Source organism: Coenobita brevimanus, chromosome 26 (assembly GCF_032717465.1).
Source record: "Coenobita brevimanus isolate Jiangsu-jjx chromosome 26, ASM3271746v2, whole genome shotgun sequence".
Lineage (NCBI taxonomy): Eukaryota > Metazoa > Arthropoda > Malacostraca > Decapoda > Coenobitidae > Coenobita > Coenobita brevimanus.
Genome location: NC_136979.1, coordinates 7,409,238 through 7,428,324, shown reverse-complemented (window position 1 = coordinate 7,428,324; position 19,087 = coordinate 7,409,238).

Here is a 19,087-nt window from a genome sequence, read left to right as displayed (position 1 = left end):
CACTACGCTGTTCTTGGCTTGCCCTGTCGTCGGAGATACTATGGTATTCTTCGGGGGCACTGTTTTTCAAGCCACGCATTTTAGTATATTACATAGCTTTATGCGATAATGTAAGCAAGGTTGCACAAGATTAGTTTTTGGTTAACGGGGAAAAGCAAGGAATACTGTGAATATGATACATAAATAGTAGGCTTTCGTCTGTTTGTCATAGTTACACCCACAGAGTTACGCCAATTGACAAAGAAAACGATATGACGTCATATATCCTTAAGAGAGCTGTGAGTGGCTAGGGTCTCTGATACGTCAGAGTGCGCGGAATTTTATCACCCGGCACGGATTGACGGATATCTGACAGCCATGTTGGAGGTGTGGGTCTGAACCAGGGCTGCCATTTACGGAAATTCGTCTGCTAGCACGGACAAAACTAAGCATCGATGACGTATACGGATGAGTGTGACGTCACTCATCCGTTCCACGGAAAATACAGATTTTCTCTTTGTTTGCAAATTTCTCTGATTTACGCGAAGTAAATGCCTATGTTAGGCCGTTTTATTTGTGTATACACTTAATACACTGTGACATGTACAGTTTTAGGTCACATGCAATCTTGTCTTAGTCAACATACTTAGTCATACTAGCACCGAGGGCCCAATCTGTCCCTGATGTTGGTCTAGTACAGGTGTCCAGAAAAACATTTTTAACTGGGGTGTATCAGTAAAGATACGGTCACCATTCCCAAGGTTTCGGTAAGTTACTAAAGGTTTCGTTATTACTGTATAGTATATTATATTCAGCCCTGAATTAGTCTGTGTGATTTAGCAGTGTTTGCCCTACAGCATTAATCAGATGATTGTCGGAGGTAATGCCTTTTCAACGGCACCTCCTGAACTCTATTCCTTTTCAATCATTCACTACATTGTGTTTTGCTCCATTAATTTCTTTTTTCTTATTTCCCAGAGGTTATATAGGATACTTTTTTTCTGTTCAATGTTTATGCTACTAAATAAAAAATTTCCAATTATTTCTTCTTTATTTTCAATGTAGGGCTTTTGTAACTCCACAGCATTCAATCTCTGTTCATTGTACACTGTGCACTCGAGCATAAAATGTTCCAGATTTTCTTTTTCTGCACCGCATAATCTGCACTCTGTATTTCCATTTTCATGTCTCTTTCTATCGAATAATGGCAGGCAGTTTGTTCTTGCTCTATAGAAGATTGCTGATGCTGGTCTGTTATCATATACTTGTTCTTCTCTGATATTCTCTTTCCATTCTTCATATATCTTCAGGCTTGTTTTCCTAGATACTTCCTCCTTCCATTTCTGTGTGTCCCAATTCATTGTTTTCTCCTTTAGTCTGCTTTTTGTCATAATCATTAATTCTCTGTCAGCTATTCCTATTAATTCCTTGTACTTATTGGTTTCCTTCATCCAGTTCATATTCTGTATATTCATCATTTCTAGTATAGTTTTTAGTAATTCATTATTACACTGAAGAATACCCCTGGTGTACTCTAACCTACCTGTGATTATTCTTCGTTTAACTAATGATGCTCCAATCTCTCCCCTTAGTGTGCAGTTTGCTGCATACTTGGGTGCTCCTAATATTTGTCTGTATACTCCGTTTTCTATCCTTTGTAGCTTTTCAATTTCTGCTTCCGTGTAATTTATGATATTTGACCCATGAAGTATTGTAGGTACGGCTACATTTTTCCAGTAGGTTTTACCTATCATGACTTTATTACAACTCCTTGCTATTACCGAGTATGTAATATTTGCCATCTTTTGAGCTTTCTGTGCCATCATTTCCTTCTGTGTTTTGAAGTAGTTTCTTTTGTTATCTATCTGTAATCCAAGGTACTTTATATTATCAGTTACTTTTATCCCTTCTATTTCATCTGGCTGGTTTTTCATATTATGGATGATGATATTACTTTTTGTTCTATTTATGTTTAGACCACATTCTTGACTATATTCTATTACTGTTTTTAGGCTGTCTTTTGCATCTTCTATCGAGTGTGCCATTAGGAGTCCATCATCAGCAAAGAATAGTACTCCTATTTTCAGTTTCTCATTGATGAATCCAATATTTTGTCCTTCCAATTTTTCTATTATCAGGTTGGTTATTAATTTGAATAATATTGTTGAACCTGTGCAGCCTTGTCTAATCCCGCTAGTTATGTCCATTTCTATTTCAGAATCACCTACTTTTATTTTTGTTTTGTCTTCTTTATATATGTTAACAATGGTATCTATTATCTTTGGGTGTACCTTGTATCGCATTAGTGCCTGTACTATCTTCTCTCTTTTAATTGAGTCAAATGCCTTTGAGTAATCAATGGATATTATTATAAGAGGTTTTCCCTTCTGGTAGCTATCCTCTATGCAGTATTGTAAGGTTAATAAGTTGTCTTCTATTTTAGCTCCCTTTGTGAAGCCTGCTTGTGTTTCTTTAGCCTCGTTGTTTATGGTGATATGGCTATCCACAAAGTTTCCTATCAGTGACATACATATTTTGTACGAAATGTTGGTCAACGCTATTGGTCTGAGCTGGTCTGATGTAGGTTTAGTTGTTTTCTCTATCATTTTTGTATTTGACCATACTCATTCCTTAACTTCTGTCCCATCATCTATAATGTGCTGAAAGCAGTTTGTAAGGCTTTCTATACACTGCTCACTTTTTATCAGGACTTTGTAGAGTTCAGGCTTCTTTTGATCTGGTCCTGGGGCTTTTCTATTTTTTAGCTTTTGTATGCAATGTTTTACTTGGTCTTGCATAATATTTGGATATTCCATGGGTTTTATTTTGCTTTGTACTTTGCAGCACATGTCCATATGTTCTCTTATACTAGGAGGGAATTCATATGTTCTCTCTATATTGTGTCCTATTGGTATATCTATATTCATTACATTCAGATTACTTTCTAATTCCAGCTTGTTAATGTATTCTTGCCTTGTACCACTATTCCATGCTTCATTTATGTTGTTTTCATGCTTTTTATAGATTTTGTCCCAAAATTTTATTATTTCCTCACTAGCCTGTATATCATTTAGTTTGTTACCTTCTTTGCTGTATATTTCTAACTTGTCTAATTTTTTGTCTATACCTCTTAGTTTATTAACAGCCTCCCACAATTTTTTACCCTTTTCATTGCTTTCTTTTATTTCTTTTGTGAGCTTTTGTTCATGTTTAAACATCTCCTTTCTCATGAGGATTTGCACCTTCTGTTTTTGTTCCCTATAGAGCTCATATATTCTGTCTCTTTCATCCTGATTTTGTATGTTTCTTTTTTGCCTATTCAATCTTTTCCTCTCTTTTATTTCCTTTCTTATTTCATCGTTCATCCAAACAGGCTCCCTTATTTTATTTTCCCTTTCAATTACTTTTCTTCTATATCTTGTTTTTAGCGTTTCGCTGGCAGCTTCTTCTATTAATGTATTCATCTGTGTTATATTGGTAACTCTGACTTCATTAAGTTTTTCTTCCACTCTATTTGCATACTGTTGTAGTGATATCTCATCTGTCCTATAATACTCCACTGTTTCCCACTTTCCTTGTTTGTTGAAGTTTTGCCTTTCACTTTTTATTATAAACCTTGCACATATCAGATTATGATCAGTGATATCTATAGTTTCTTGTTTCTTGTCTATATTCATGGTCTGGAAGTAGTTGTACATTTTCCCATTGACAAGTATGTAATCAATTACACTACACTGATTATTTCTAGCCCACGTGTAAATGCCTGAACAGTTGTTGTCACAGTTAAGCAAGATTAATTTATATTAATTTATCCAGTCCAGGATTATTTTTCCATTCATGTCAAGCTGCTGATGACCTAACATACCTGTATGCCCATTGAAGTCTCCCATGACTATTAGAGCCTCATCCTCTGCCTCATTCATACTTTTCTCAATCTCTTGTTTCATTGAGAAATTTCCATTTCTGTCTTCTGTCCTAATTACAGAAAAGTATACTATAATTATTCTTATGCTTAGATCTAATATTTTTCCTTTTAGTACAAGTACATCCTTATTTTTCAGAGTTTCTTTTCTTAGAGTAATGTTACTGTTTTGTTTATACAGCACCATTATACCTCCTTTTTTGTCGTTCATTTCTCTCATGCTTCATTATGTTATTATCTAGCTCAATTTTATTATATTTTTGCTGTGTTTCTGTCAGGCATACAATACCGGTATCTTGACTCTCTGATATGAGTTGCTGTACCTCTACTACCTTATGTCTACTTAACCCCTGTATATTAATTAACTTAAATGTTACCCCATATCCTTTTTCTCTTTTTCTTATTTCATCCTTCTGTACTGTATCATTGTTTGGTTCTAATTTTCTCTTCCTCTGTCCTCTCTTACTTTGCACAATCTTCTGTTTTTTATATATAATCCTGTTTCTCCGTTAGCTTTTCTCTCATTTAACTCTTGCCTCAGTCTTTTTTCAACCTGCCTTTCTTTCTCCGTCAGATCAGGTGAAATTCCAATTCTTTTCTTTGCCGGGTCACTTTCATCTTTCAGATTTTTTGCCCTCTTTACTATTGCCCATTTCTCTTTCACATCAGCTAGTTGCACCAATACAGGCCTATTTCTGTTATTGCCCTCTCTTCTGGGCTTTCCTATCCTTATGACCTTAGTGATAGTAAACTCCTCCTTATCTAATCCTAGAGAATTCTCAAATATACCACAACACATAGCTGTGTCTTCATTCACTCACTCTATATACCTTTCACTTTCTGACTCTGGGACATTATACATCACTATGTTGTTTTTCCTTCTAGCTTTATCTTCTTCTTCTTTCATATGTTCTAGTACTCTCTCAGTTACCTTCTCAACAATTTCATCTTCACTCACCGGCAAGTTGTTCCTAAACTGCTGAGTTACCTCTCTCGTAATTTCACCCTTGATGTTATCCAGCTTCATGTTCAATTCGTTTAATTTTGCTACCAGCTCTTCATTCTGCTTTTCCATGTTGCATATTTTCACCATATTATTTCTTATTTTTGGTTTGCAAACTTGGCAGAACCATATAAGTTCCTTATGCTTTTCTATTATGGTGTAGAGCTCTTTGTTTACTTTTTGGCATCCAGCATGGTACCATTTTTGGCATCCATCACACTGGAGGCCATTTATTACTCTTCTCGAGCAATTTCCACACTCCTCTGTTTTCTCTTCTTCCATTTTCTCAAGTCTTGTGCACAGTATGTAATAGTTAGAATGCAAATTATTAGGAGCTAAACACACCACGCACCCGCCGCTTCACTGTTGTTGTTGTGGTGCGGCGGCCATGTTTACTGTTTCATTCTCTTCCTTATATTGATAGAAAACGTGATGATAGCGAAAAATAAAGTAATACTTTCGTATATAATCTACGATATCGTAGCGATGATAGGGTGGAATAAAGTAATACTTACAGTATAAATGTAATATACAATATCATGAAATTACAGTCGATTACCTACAGGCTGTTAGTAGGACGACTTGAATAGGTACCGATACGTAATTATGTATTTCATGCATTTACAAGTTGTCATGCCACCCACCAAAAAATTTGGAGACGAGTGGTTGTTTAACGTGGATTATCAGCCCTGGTTGTCAGGAGTGGAAGACGATTCGTCTAAAACTAACTGCAACGCTTGCAAGAGGTCTCTGAGAGCTGAATGTATAAAATATTAGTGTTATGTTATTTGATTGCTTAGAATGTGGTATTATTGTTGTTATTTCATGGTTTAAATTTACCAATTTAGCCTAGGTCATATTGTTGCCATGCCATGATTTCGTGTAGGCATTACACAATAAATCATTTTTGAAGCTCGTGGAATTTACCCTATTTATTTAATATATGATCATATATATAATTGCCACATAGTATATTACATAGCTTTATGCGATAATGTAAGCAAGGTTGCACAAGATTAATTTTTGGCTAACGGGAAAAACAAGGAATAATGTGAATATGATACATAAATGGTAGGCTTTCGTCTGTTTGTCATAGTTACACCCACAGAGTTATGCCAATTGACAAAGAAAACGATATAGCGTCATATATCATTAAGCGAGCTGTGAGTGACCCTGGTCTGAACAATCCCTTAAAGATACCGTCATTCGCCTGGTGTGTGTCTTCTTATGGAAGTCCAGGTAACTGCAACGCAACTAGCTAAGCCATCTGCTCCAAAAGCCACAGGAAGTCTCCTCCGACTCCCTCGGAAATAAAAGCCCTAACTCGACACGAAGAACCTAGAACATACCGCATGTAGAGAGTGAGAGCAGTGTGAGTATAAGTGGTTGGGGAATGGCTGGGAGAAGAAGAGATGAGAGGAGGGAGGAAGAGATCAGTAGGGCGGAAGTAGTGGAAGCGATGAAGAAGATTTAAGCTGGGAAAGGCCCCAGGAATTGATGGAGTGTGTGGTGAAATGCTTAGGTATGGGGGTGAGATTGTTGTGGAGTGGATATGGAAGTTGTGTAGATTGGCTTGGGAAGAGGGAAGGGTTCCAGAGGACTGGAAATCAGGTATAATTGTTCCTCTGTACAAAGGAAAAGGGGAGAGAGAAGTATGTGGTAACCATAGGGGTATTTGCCTTCTTAGTGTGACTGGTAAAATATATGGTAGAATACTCATTGATAGGGTTAGACATATGACAGAGGAGCTATTTGGAGATGAACAAGGGGGATTTAGGAAGGGAAAAGGGTGTGTAGATCAGATATTTGTTCTAAGATGTTTAGTGGAGAAGTATCTAGAGAAGGGAAGGAAAGTGTATGCTGCCTTCATGGACTTGGAGAAAGCTTATGACAGAATAGATAGGCAAGGTATGTGGAAGGTATTAAGAATATATGTAGTGGAGGGGAAATTGTTAAGTGCTGTGAAGATTATGTACGAGGGAGCTAGGGCTACGGTGCGAGTGGATGGTGAGCTGAGTGAGTTCTTTGATCTCAATGTGGGACTGAAAAAGGGGTGTGTGATGTCTCCATGGCTGTTTAATATATATATGGATGGGGTTGTAAAGGAGGTACAAGGTAGGGCAGTGGATGTGGGGGTGGCCCTAATGAATGAGGGTGAGATTTGGAAGCTTCCGGTGTTGCTGTTTGCTGATGATACAGTATTGTTGAATGAAGATGAATGGGAGTTGCAAGGTCTGGTGAATGAATTTGGGACAGTGTGTAGGAGGAGGAAGCTGAAAGTTAATGTAAACAAAAGTAAAGTTATGGTGTTTGAGAGGAATGAAGTCACAGAGTGTGCAGTGAGGTTGGATGGTGAGGATATGGAGAATGTGAGTGCATTCAAGTACTGTACTTGGGTAGTGTGATGAGTAAGGATGGAACTTTGGGGGATGAAGTACGTGAAAGGGTACAGCAGGGAAGAAAGGTTGTTGGTACACTGAAAGCAGTGATGAGAAATAGGGATGTGAGTATGGAAGTTAAGAAGTCACTGCATGATGGTATTGTGATCCCTACCCTGACGTATGGAAGCAAGGCGTGGACCTTGCAAGAGGGGAACAAGTCAAGAGTGAGAACAGTGGAAATGAGTTACTTGAGAGGAGCATGTGGAGTGACATGGAGGGACAGGTTGACGAATGAAGAAGTGAAGGAACGTTGTGGGGTAGATGTGGATGTGGTTGAAAAGATTAGGAGAAATACACTGAGGTGGTTTGGACATGTGGAGAGAATGGTGAACGAAAGACTGACCAAGAGGGTGTATGTAGGTGAGGTGGAGGGAGGGAGAGGGAGGGGTAGACCGAGGATGAGGTGGAGGGATGGAGTTGAGAGGTATATGAGGGAGGGGGGGGTGAGTTGGGGGGAGGGTAGTCAAATGGTGGGTGACAGAGTGACTTGGAGGCGTTTTGTCTGCGGCCACCCTTTGCGGGATTAGGGCGTCGGGCTATAGATAGATAGATAGATAGATAGATTTAGTTCACTCCTGTTTGCTGACGATGCCAAGATTTTAAAGATAAATACTGTCTAGGATATTTAGTCTGTATGCAAAGAGACACCTCCAAGTCGTTCAGTATATTTTTCTGGTTTTTGATGAGATTTGAGTGACTGACCTTTATTTTTGTCAGAAGTGCTTCATTTTGCCTCTTTTTTTCCAGTCATCAACATTGACTGGATGAGGAGGTGAAATAAAGCATTTCCAACAAAAAATGAAGGCAAAAATCACTCAAATTGCATCAAAAACCATCAGAAAAATATACTGCACAACAGGTTAACCAAACCTAACAGACTTAACCAAACCTGCTGCAGCAGAATGCTTACTTGGTAAATTTTTGCAACTTGCAAAATTATCAGTGAGGTGGTTTGGCCATGTGGAGAGGATGGAAGGTGAAAGACTGACGAAGAGAGTGTATGTGAGTGAGGTGGAGGGAGGAAGAGGGAGGGAGAGGGCAAGGATGAGATGGAGGGATGGGGTGGAGAGGTATATGAGAGAGGGGGGTGTGAGTTGGGAGCGGGGCAGTGAAATGGCGGGGGACAGAGCGACGTGGAGGCGATTTGTTTGTGGCCACCCTGAATGGGATTGAGGCGTCTGGCGATAGATAGCAAAAATATCGATTTGCGAATGGGGTTATGAGGGTCCCTTAGCATTCTTGGGTATTATACTGTGTGTTTTTGGTGATATTATCCCTGAACTGCAGGTCCCTTAGCATTCTTGGGTATCATACTATGCATTTATAGTGATAATATCCCAGAACTGCATATTGGGAAGTTGTAAACTAATACCGGGAGTTCAGTGCTGGTAAATGTGTAACTATGCATATAGGGCATAGAAATCATAAATTTATAAATTAATGAACAACTAGTGGTAGGTATGGTGGTGACCATCATCCACTCACTTGATGTATGCTGCCTTCTTACTTAGCCTTTGTCATTCTTTTTCTGTGGCTGCACTTCTCTCTTCTTATTTCTCCCATCTTTCCTGTCACTTCTTATTGCTTTTCCTTCCTTTACAGGTGGCTTTACATTGAGTGACAAGCCAAATGGTTTCCTGTAAGTCAAGAAACCATTTACAACGCTGGTTGGTAACCATATAACCAAACCTTACAATGAATGGATGAGAAATAGGGGTATGGAAGAAGTTGAGAGGCGGAAGAGAGAGTTATATATAGAAAGGAAGAGAGCGGTGAAAGGATTAGTAAGAAGAGAGTGGATGAGGAATTTGGAAGGAATTTGAGTGCAAAGTGGAGGGACTGTAAGAAAATGTTCTGGAAAGAGGTGAAGAGAGTAAGACAGGGTGGCAGTGAAGTTAGTAGGGGAGTGAAAGATAAAAATGGTAAATAACAAGTGAAGAAGGGAGAAAAAGTGAGCAGATGGAGAGAACACTTTAAAGAACTGTTGAACATAGAGAATGAAAGTACAGTAATGCGAGTATAAGTGGCTGGGGAATGGCTGCGAGTCAGAGGGAGGTAAGAAGACAGGAAGAAATCAGTAGGATAGAAGTTGTGGAAGCAATGAAGAAAGTCAAACTGGGGAATGCCCCAGGAATTGATGGAGTGTGTGGTGAAATGCTGAAGCATGGGGGAAAGATAGTAGTAGAGTGGATGTGGAAGATGTGCAGATTGGCCTGGGAGGAAGGTTGAGTCCCAGAGGATTGGAAGTCAGATATAATTATTCACTTGTACAAAGGAAAAGGGGAAAAAGAATTGTGTGGTAATCGTAGGGGCATTTGTCTTCTTAGTGTAATAGGAAAAGTGTATGGTAGGATACTTATTGACAGAGTTGGGGAAATAACAGAGGAATTAGTTGGAGAAGAACTGGGAGGCTTTAAGAAGGGAAGAGGTTGTGTAGATTAGATATTCATTCTTAGATCTTTAGTGGAAAAGTTTCTAGAGAAGGGAAAGAAATTGTATGTGGCCTTCATGGATTTGGAGAAAGCATATGACAGGGTGGATAGACAAGGATTGTGGAAAGTATTAAGAATATATGGAGTAGATGGGAAGTTGTTGAATGCTGTGCAGAGTATGTATGATGGTGCTAAGGCTGCAGTGTGTGTGGATGGTGAACTGAGTGAATTTTTCCATTTGAAGGTTGGGTTGAAACAGGAATGTGTCGTGTCTCCATGGTTGTTCAATCTGTACATGGATGGGGTAATAAAAGAGGTACAAGGTAGGGCAGTGGATGTTGGAGTGGCCCTAGTGAGAGAGAGTAGTGTTTGGAAACTCCCTGTACTGTTGTTTGCGGATGATACTATGTTGTTAATTGAAGACGAAGGGGAGCTGCAAGGCTTGGTGGATGAGTTTAGGAAAGTGTGTAAGAAATGAAATCTAAAGGTGAATGTAGGGAAGAATAAAGTGATGGTCTTTGAGAGAGGTGAAGTCAGTGAATGAACAGTGAGGTTGGATGGTGAGGAAATGGAAAATGTGAGAACATTTAAGTACTTGGGGAGTGTGATGATTAAGGATGGAAGTTTGGAGGGTGAAGTGCTTTAAAGGGTACAACAAGGAAGAAAGGTTGCTGGTTCTTTGAAAGCAGTAATAAGAAACAGGGAAGTGAGCATGGAAGTGAAAGTGTTACTCCATGACAGTATTGTGATACCACCTCTAATGTTTGGAAGTGAAGCTTGGACCCTGTTGGAAGGACACAAGTCAAGAGTGAAAACAGTGGAAATGAGTTCCTTGAGAGGAGCCTGTGGAGTCACATGGAGAGACAGGCTGACAAATGAGGATATAAAGGAGCGTTGTGGTGTGGATGTGGATGTGATAGGAAGCATTAGGAGGAAACACTGAGGTAGTTTGGCCATGTGGAGAGGATGGAGGGTGAGAGACTGATGAGGAAAGTGCACCGGTATGTGAGTGAGGTGGAGGGGGGGAGAGGAAGGGGGAGGCTGAGGATGAAATGGTGGGATGGAGTGGAGAGGTATATGAGAGAGGGGGGTGTGAGTTGGGAGCAGGGCAGTGAAATGGCGGAGGACAGGGTGACGTGGAGACGATTTGTTTGTGGCCACCCCATACGGGATTAAGGTGTCTGGCAATAGATAGATACATGTCAACAAGTGGGTTGGTGGAGGGTTAGTGCCTCTCCCCTTAAAACAAATAACTCAAAGTCAAATGGCCACCTGTTATGAGATTATGGCATCTGACAATAGATAGATAGATAGTTAGATAAAAATGAAGAACTCAAATCTTGATGCAGTAAAAGACCTTGGCATGTTAATTTTGTCAGATTTTAAACCAGCTCAACATGTAGCAATGGTATCAGCAAAAGGCAATAAAATAGTTGGTCTGGTTAGAAATTTTCCTAATATGGATTTAGATATGTGCAGAACCTTGTATTTTTCCATAGTAAGACCTCATTTGGAGTATGCACTGCAAAGCTAGTCGCCATATTATATAAAGGACATTCAGGAACTGGAGAAAGTGTAACAAATAATGACTTAAACTTGCACCTGAGCTACGGGACCTCGGATATGAAGAATGACGTGAATGGCTGGGGCTGATAACTCTGGAGCAAAGACGACACCAAGGAAATTTAATAGAATTTTATAAAATCCTGATAGGGATAGAAAATTTGGATTATACCATATACTGTAGTGAAGGCAGTACCAGATCAAACACATGTAAGCTAAAAAAGTGAGGTCACAGGAGAACACTAATCATAGTAAAGTCTTTTAGTGTAAGGGTAGTTCTATCCATCTATTGCCAGACGCCTCAGTCCCACACGGGGTGGCCACAAACAAATCGCCTCCACGTCGCCCTGTCCCCTGCCATTTCAGTGCCCTGCTCCCAGCCCACACACCCCTCCCTCATATACCTCTCCACTCCATCCTTCCATCTCATCCTTGGCTTCCCCACCCTCTCTCCCCCTCCACCTCACTCACATACACTATCCTCGTCAGTCTTTCACTCTCCATCCTCTCCACATGCCCAAACCACCTCATTGTGTTTCTCCTAACGCTTCCTATCACATTCACATCCACACCACAATGCTCCTTCACATCCTCGTTTGTCAGTCTCTCCATGTGACTCCACATGCTCCTCTCAAATAACTCATATCCACTGCTCTCACTCTTGACTTGTGTCCCTCCAGCAAGGTCCAAGCTTCACTTCTATACATTAGAGTTGGTATCACAATACTGTTATGTAGTAACTTGTTCAATTCCATGCTCACTTCCCTGTTTCTTATCACTGCTTTCAAGGAACCAGCAACCTTTCTTCCTTGTTGTACCTTTTCAAGCACTTCACCCTCCAAACATCCATCCTTACTCATCACACTCCCCAGGTACTTAAATGTATTCACATTTTCCATTTCCTCCTAATCCATCGTCACTCAACATTCACTGCCTTCACTTCTCTTGAAGACCATAACTTTACTCTTCCCTACATTCACCTTTAGATTCCATTTCTTACACACTCTCCCAAACTCATCTACCAATCCTTGCAGCTCCCCTTCTTCTTCACTTAACAACACAGTATCATCTACAACCAACAGTACAGGGAGTTTCCAAACAATGCCCTGTCTCACTAGGGCCACTCCAACATGCACTGCCCTACCTTGTATCTCTTTTATAACCCATCCATGTACAGATTGAACAACCATGGAGATATGACACATCCCTGTTTCAACCCAACCTTCAAATAGAAAAATTCACTCAGTTCATTATCCACATGCACTGCAGCCTTAGCACCATTATACATACTTTTCACAGCATTCAGCAACTTCTCATCTACTCCTTATATTCTTAATACTTTCCACAATCCTTGTCTATCCACCCTGTCATATGCTTTCTCCAAATCCATGAAGGCTGCATACAACTTCTTTCCCTTCTCTAGAAACTTTTCCATTAAAGATCTAAGAATGAATACCTGATCTCTACACAACCTCTTCCCTTCCGTGTTCTTCTCCAACTAATTCCTCTGTTATTTCCCTAACTCTGTCAGTTAGTATCCTACCATATACTTTTCCTATTACACTAGGAAAACATATGCCCCTATGATTACCACACACTTCTTTTTCCCCTTTTCCTTTGTACAAGGGAATAATTATACCTAACGTCCAATCCTGCGGTGCTTTACCTTCCTCCCAGGCCAATCTGCACATCTTCCACATCCATTCCACTGCTACTCTCCCCCATGCTTCAGCATTTCACCACACACTCCATCAATTCCTGAGGCTTTCTTTTGACTTTCTTCATTGCGTCCACAACTTCCATCCTACTGATATCTTCCTGTCTTCTCACCTCCCTCTTTCTCCCAGCCATTCTCCAGCCACTTATACTCGCATTACTTCCATTCTCTATGTTCAGCAATTCCTTAAAGTGTTCTCTCCATCTGCTCACTTTTTCTCCCTTCTCCACTAGTAATCTACCATTTTTATCTTTCACTCCCTGACTAACTTCACTGCCACCCTGTCTAACTCTACCTCTTTCCAGAACATTTTCTTTTACTCCCTCCACTTTATACTCAGATTCCTTCCAAATTCCTCATCCACTCCCTTCTTACTCTCTCTTACTAATCTTTTCATCTCTCATCCTTTCTACATATACCTCTCTCTTCCATCTCTGAACTTCTTCCACGCCCCTATTTCTCATCCATTCATTATATGCTTTCTTCTTTTGTGCCTGGAATTCCCTTCCCAAGGAAGTAGTCACTGCCCCTACTATTGGTGCTTTCAAGGATAGATTAGATTGGTGGTATTCCAGTAACTAAAATATAGATTATAGATAAGTACTGTATTTATGATAAAGGCTTGTGACTGAAATTTTGTCTCAAAATATAATACACAACAACTTATAATCCTTGTTTATATATAAGTAGTACAGTTATGAAACTTTTCCATGCATGATTATGATGAAGTTTATTGTGATCTTGTGCCTTTATTGATACCATATATGATTGAAAGATGTCTTTGTTGGATCCGCATTCAAGATTGGTCAATAGGTGGGAGCCCTAAGAGAGACATGCCAGTAAGTCTCTTAACCTCCCATGTATTTGAGCCAGGTAAGTTTGGTGAAATAGGAGTGTAGCACCTTACGCAAAATTATTTTCATAAACTATATATCTCATATGATTGCATTTTTTTTTTTTTTTCACAACTTTTCAACTACAGTAAAGCCTCGATATAACAGACTTCAGTAGACCAGAAATCACTTTTATTGGAAAAAAGGAGCTACCGGAATAATTCTGTATATCGGAAAAGTACAATAAACCCAGAACTAGACCAGACTGCCTGACCACTTCAGCTATTTTCACCACAATAAGGTAAATAAGACATGTTTATCAGTGTACAGTACAGTGTTATTACAGAGATAGCCTGATTATCCAGGCTATCTGTGAAGGGGTGCCTGAATAGCCCACAGTCGTGATTAATCCGGGAGAAACAAAACAGGTACTGTTAGACTGATTTATTTACTGGTAAATGTATACTTTAACTCGCCCCATCCCGACGTTTTCTGGGCAGTGGTGCGCCCGAGTCCCGACATTTTTGGACCTTTTTTTTTTTTTTTGGCTCAAACATCCGCTTTTGGTGAGAAACATCGAAAATTCGTAGAGAAATCACTCACCTGAGGTTTAAAATACTCGATCTAGGTACAAGTACTTCCTTACCTGACTGGGTTTTCCAACAGGCTGGCACCACAGAAAACGAGTTCTATGGGAGGGTAACTATTTTATCCACTCATAAACAGTATTTATGTATTTACTTGCTACGAATTTATATGTAGTACAAGAGTATATTGGTTTTCAAACAGTAATATAGGCATTATAAGCATTGTTTCACTCACTAACTCATCACCGTTCATGACCTTTTTTTCCCCATATATTACCTGATCATCATTTCTGACTGTTTCTTCCTCTAATGCTATGTAAACTTTGTCCTCCACATTGTCATCGATTGGGGAATCACTCTGGTCCTGAATGTCGTTATTGGCCAGGTCACTGGTAACAGGTGAATTGCTAAGACAATGGCATGCAGGGGGGGGGGGGAGAGGTTATGCGGTGTAAGGCATTGTCCCTGCTTGGCATCTTGTAGAGGAATAGAGGAAGGTGTCCCGTGTATACGTGCCAAAAATCACTCGCGAAATCACTCACGAAAATTGAAAATTGTGCAAATTAGGGACCTTGCAATGTTGCTGCGTTAATTCACGTCGCCGGGACATGAGTGCACATCATGTGCGGACGTTAATTCACGTCACCGGGACGGCGCGGGTTAAGCAGCAGAACGACCTTACCAATTCAATTCATATTCCTCGAGCTTGTTTCTGTATTTTTCTGACCCTTTTCAGTTTGGTTAATTACTTATTCTTGCACAAAGATTTCCTCCCTGTTATTATCGTGATGTTCCTTAAGCCGTACCTACTATTGTTTCCAGTGCAGTGGAAGAAACTCAAACTGCTCAAAGGTGGATTTTGTTTTCCAATTTCCCAACTGGAGGTTAAATGAAATTATTAGGTGCAGTGAAGCCAGGTTTAGTTAAACACTTAGGATTGAACAGTCTCTTCCATCATTACATTAACGAATCAAACGAGTTGTCACAGCAGAACAACTAAAAACAAGGGGGAAACAGATTTAACATGTAACGTTTATTTACTATCCCAGAAATAATGAAAAAAATAGAACAGACTATCAGGAAGAACTGATTTGGTAAGGCGCTTTAACTGCTTGAAGTAAAGCGTATGTTTAGCCTCCTCAATGGCCATGTGTTTAGAAATTTGCACACTCCTGTGGCTGGCCCTGGGACCATTTTTTCAAAGTTCTGAAATCAGTTTCTTTTTCTTACTGATGTGAAAAGGCTTGTTTGGCACACCTGGCTTTTTTTATTTTTTCCCCAACCCATCCTGTGATTTGCTATGATTCATGAAAGAATGAATAAAATTATGGCGCATGTTACTTTAGGATGTAAATATCGGCAAAAACATCTGGGATGAAGTGAACGCCTGACTGCTTGGGATGGTAGAGTAGGGTCATGTAAACATACCAGTGACTTTCATTCCCTTCCCGTACTTGTTCATGATATAGCAGCCGTGGCAACTGAGGGCATCACAACACCCCCAGGAGGCAACAATGGAGGGGTAGGTAGGGGTCGCGCGACGTCTGCGTGATATGGGCATACGTCCCATATGGCTGCGCGCCCCTATTCCACGGAGGGCACCCGGCATGAACATTTCAGTCCGGGTGTATTACCCTCCAACCGAGCCAGTCCTCGCCAGGATTTGGGTGGAGCTAATAAATTAGCTCCAGGCAGCACCCCAGTGACGGCCAGTAGCCACACAACTAAAGCAACGGCCTGTAGCCATGCACCAGCAACGGCCTGTAGCCGTGCACCAGCAACGGCCTGTAGCCATGTACCAGCAACGGCCTGTAGTTGTGCAATAGTGATGGCCAGTAGCTGCACATACAAGCGACGGCTGGTTGCTGCATGTGGAGAGAGAAAGGTACTCCATCTCTCCTTCTGCAGTTGCCTTGAGGGGCACAACACCGGTGACAGCCTGCGGCTGCACCAGTAGACAGGGGACGGCCAGTAGCCGCCCCTCGCCTACAAGTCGCCCCTCATATGGGACTTCGGCAATGGCCAGTAGCCGTGCCCGTAGGCAGGTGACGGTTGGTAGCTGCACTTCGTCTGCGGTCCCATCAGGAAGTCGGGCCCCGGTGACAGCCGGTTGCCGCACAGACGGAAAAGGAACGGCCTGTAGCCGCCCTCCTCACGTTGCCCAAGGGAGCTCGGCGACAGCCGGTAGCCGCTCCAGGGAGGGACACCATAAAAGTCCCTTGCCGCCTGTGACTTCGCAACCCAAGGGAGACCCCTACTCGAGCCACCCCACTGGCAGCAGATTAAGTCCCACCTCCAACTCCCCGGACCAAGGCAGCCCCCAGAAGGAAAACCTCCCAATAGAGGACTGGTGGAGAGTCCCTGTGTTATCCCCAGGGTTGCTCTCCATCCAGCCGGCACCAAAGGGAGACCAGCACCTGTCGGACTCCTACTGTAGGCAATGCCACAACTCTACCCTGATGGCGAAGCAACAGGAGTGATACCGCAGCAGACGGGCTCTCAACGGCACCACTAGTACCCTGGGGCACGACCTCTCCAGTCCTGACGAGGAGCGTCGTCCTTCCTGTTCCGGGCGCCTGCAATAGCGCCTGCAGAAGCTGTTTGGCCTCAGTCCTGAGGGCCAAACCCCTGTACCCAGTCCCACCGGCGTGGGACCTTTCACCACGCCTGACCGCGGCCCACCATGGAGGATGACGCCCCTATGAGTAGTCCTATGGCCCCTAGACGAGAGGACACCTGAAGGGACTGTACCGACACCGGGTTGACACCTGTGAGTTGCCGGCCCCCTCCCTCAGTCAGCCCGCTTCCTTGCCCCACACAGCTAATGTGACTGTGATTCCAATGCCCATGGAGTAAAAGTGAAAGTTGACAGTCAGTGTATAGAACGTTAGTGACAGTGCTCAAATATCTTAATGCCACTGAGTGTGAAACAAGACATAAACATTGCCTAATCATCATACTTTACTCATTGTAACATGGGTCCTGTACGTAACAACTAGAAAGTATATGCAGCCCTAGATCAAAGTAAAATCTCAACTCCACTTAAGCGCAGCGTCTGTCTTCCACTCTCGAGACTGCTGGTATCCTGCGCGATACCCGTGATATATCTGCCAGTCCGAGCCTTGACTTTGTATAGAGTCTTGTGAAAATTGTCTGCCCTTTATTAAAGAATTTGGTAATACATGTGTAAGGTAGTTACCCAGTGTTTTTATGCCCTGTTCCTCTCCCATTGTCCTAGCTCCGGTCTAGAAAGGGAACCCAGCTAAACCTTAGGTGTTGGTAGGACGGGAAGCTGACCTAAAAACACCTAGCATAACACTGGTGGACAGTGGTGGTTCTTGACTTGGGCAGAATACAGAGAGGAGCAAAACTGGGAAATCATCGAAATGGCAACATAATCGCACATACAATTGCCCAAATTCTACCAGGAGCAGTACGACATCCACACGTACCTATCCATAGTCAAACCGCTGTTAAATATTGGCTTTGAGGACAACAGACAGAAAATCGCAGTCACCTTACCACTTTTGGGCAAAGCAGTGGCCAGTATCGTGCCCAAAGTCGTCTCCAAACTAACATGGGCAAATTTCACTAAAATAGTAGCGCAAGCAGTCACACCCTCTCTGGGAAGAGTGGTGGTGCTGTCACAACTGGACAGCCTAACTTACGACGGGAGCCTGGATGACACCCTTAGCCAGGCCAGGCGACATGTCACCGCCGCATACCCGGAAACAGACACAGAAACCCAGGAGCAGCATACCTTCAATACCCTCCTCAAAGTTCTCCCCAGTATGGTCAAGGAGCACTTCACCACACTCGACCCTACGGGAGATCTGGACAGGGACGTTCAGCTGATACGGCGACTCCTGACTTCCCACTCCACCCCTCAGCAAATCAATGTAGTGGGCAAGTTTCCTATAAATAAACCAGCCCCACCCAGCAAACCTCAACTGCCACCAGCCCACACCAGCCCTACACCAACACCCAACCTACCTAGGACACACCCCACAAACAAGTGCCCTACTCACAAGGAGAACTAGAACCTAGTTACAATCATCCCTTGGGAGTTCTCTGCATGCAGCCCCTGGTGTCCACTCCATGACATCCAGGAGCAGCTCAAAGCTGCCTGGCGCAAACTAAACACACCAGGCCGACGCAAAGTATCATCTTTAGAGAACGAGGGCCCCGAGGACGACTCCCCACCAGCCGGAGACACCGATCCCGGGGAAACGGAGCCTCAGGAAAACGAGATCCCACAACAGCTAGATGTTTAGGCCTGCCCCCGCACCTTCGCATGGTGACAGGGGTCACCTTTCATAAAAATAACCCCCCAGTCTGCGATAAGACTGAATGGGGTTAAAGTGAGGCTTCTGGTCGATACTGTAGCGGCCAAATCTTACCCCTACAGTCACTTCTACTTCCGCCATAAATCGGCTTTTGGCCCACTTTTCCCTACGTCAACTCATATTGTAGATGCGGGGGATGGCCCCCTACCCATCCGTGGGGAAACCCAGGCCTTACGCACCGACATCCACCAGAGAGTCTCCACCCAACATAAATTCGTTGTTTTCGACTCAGTTTATCGTACCTACAATGGATATCTGGGACTG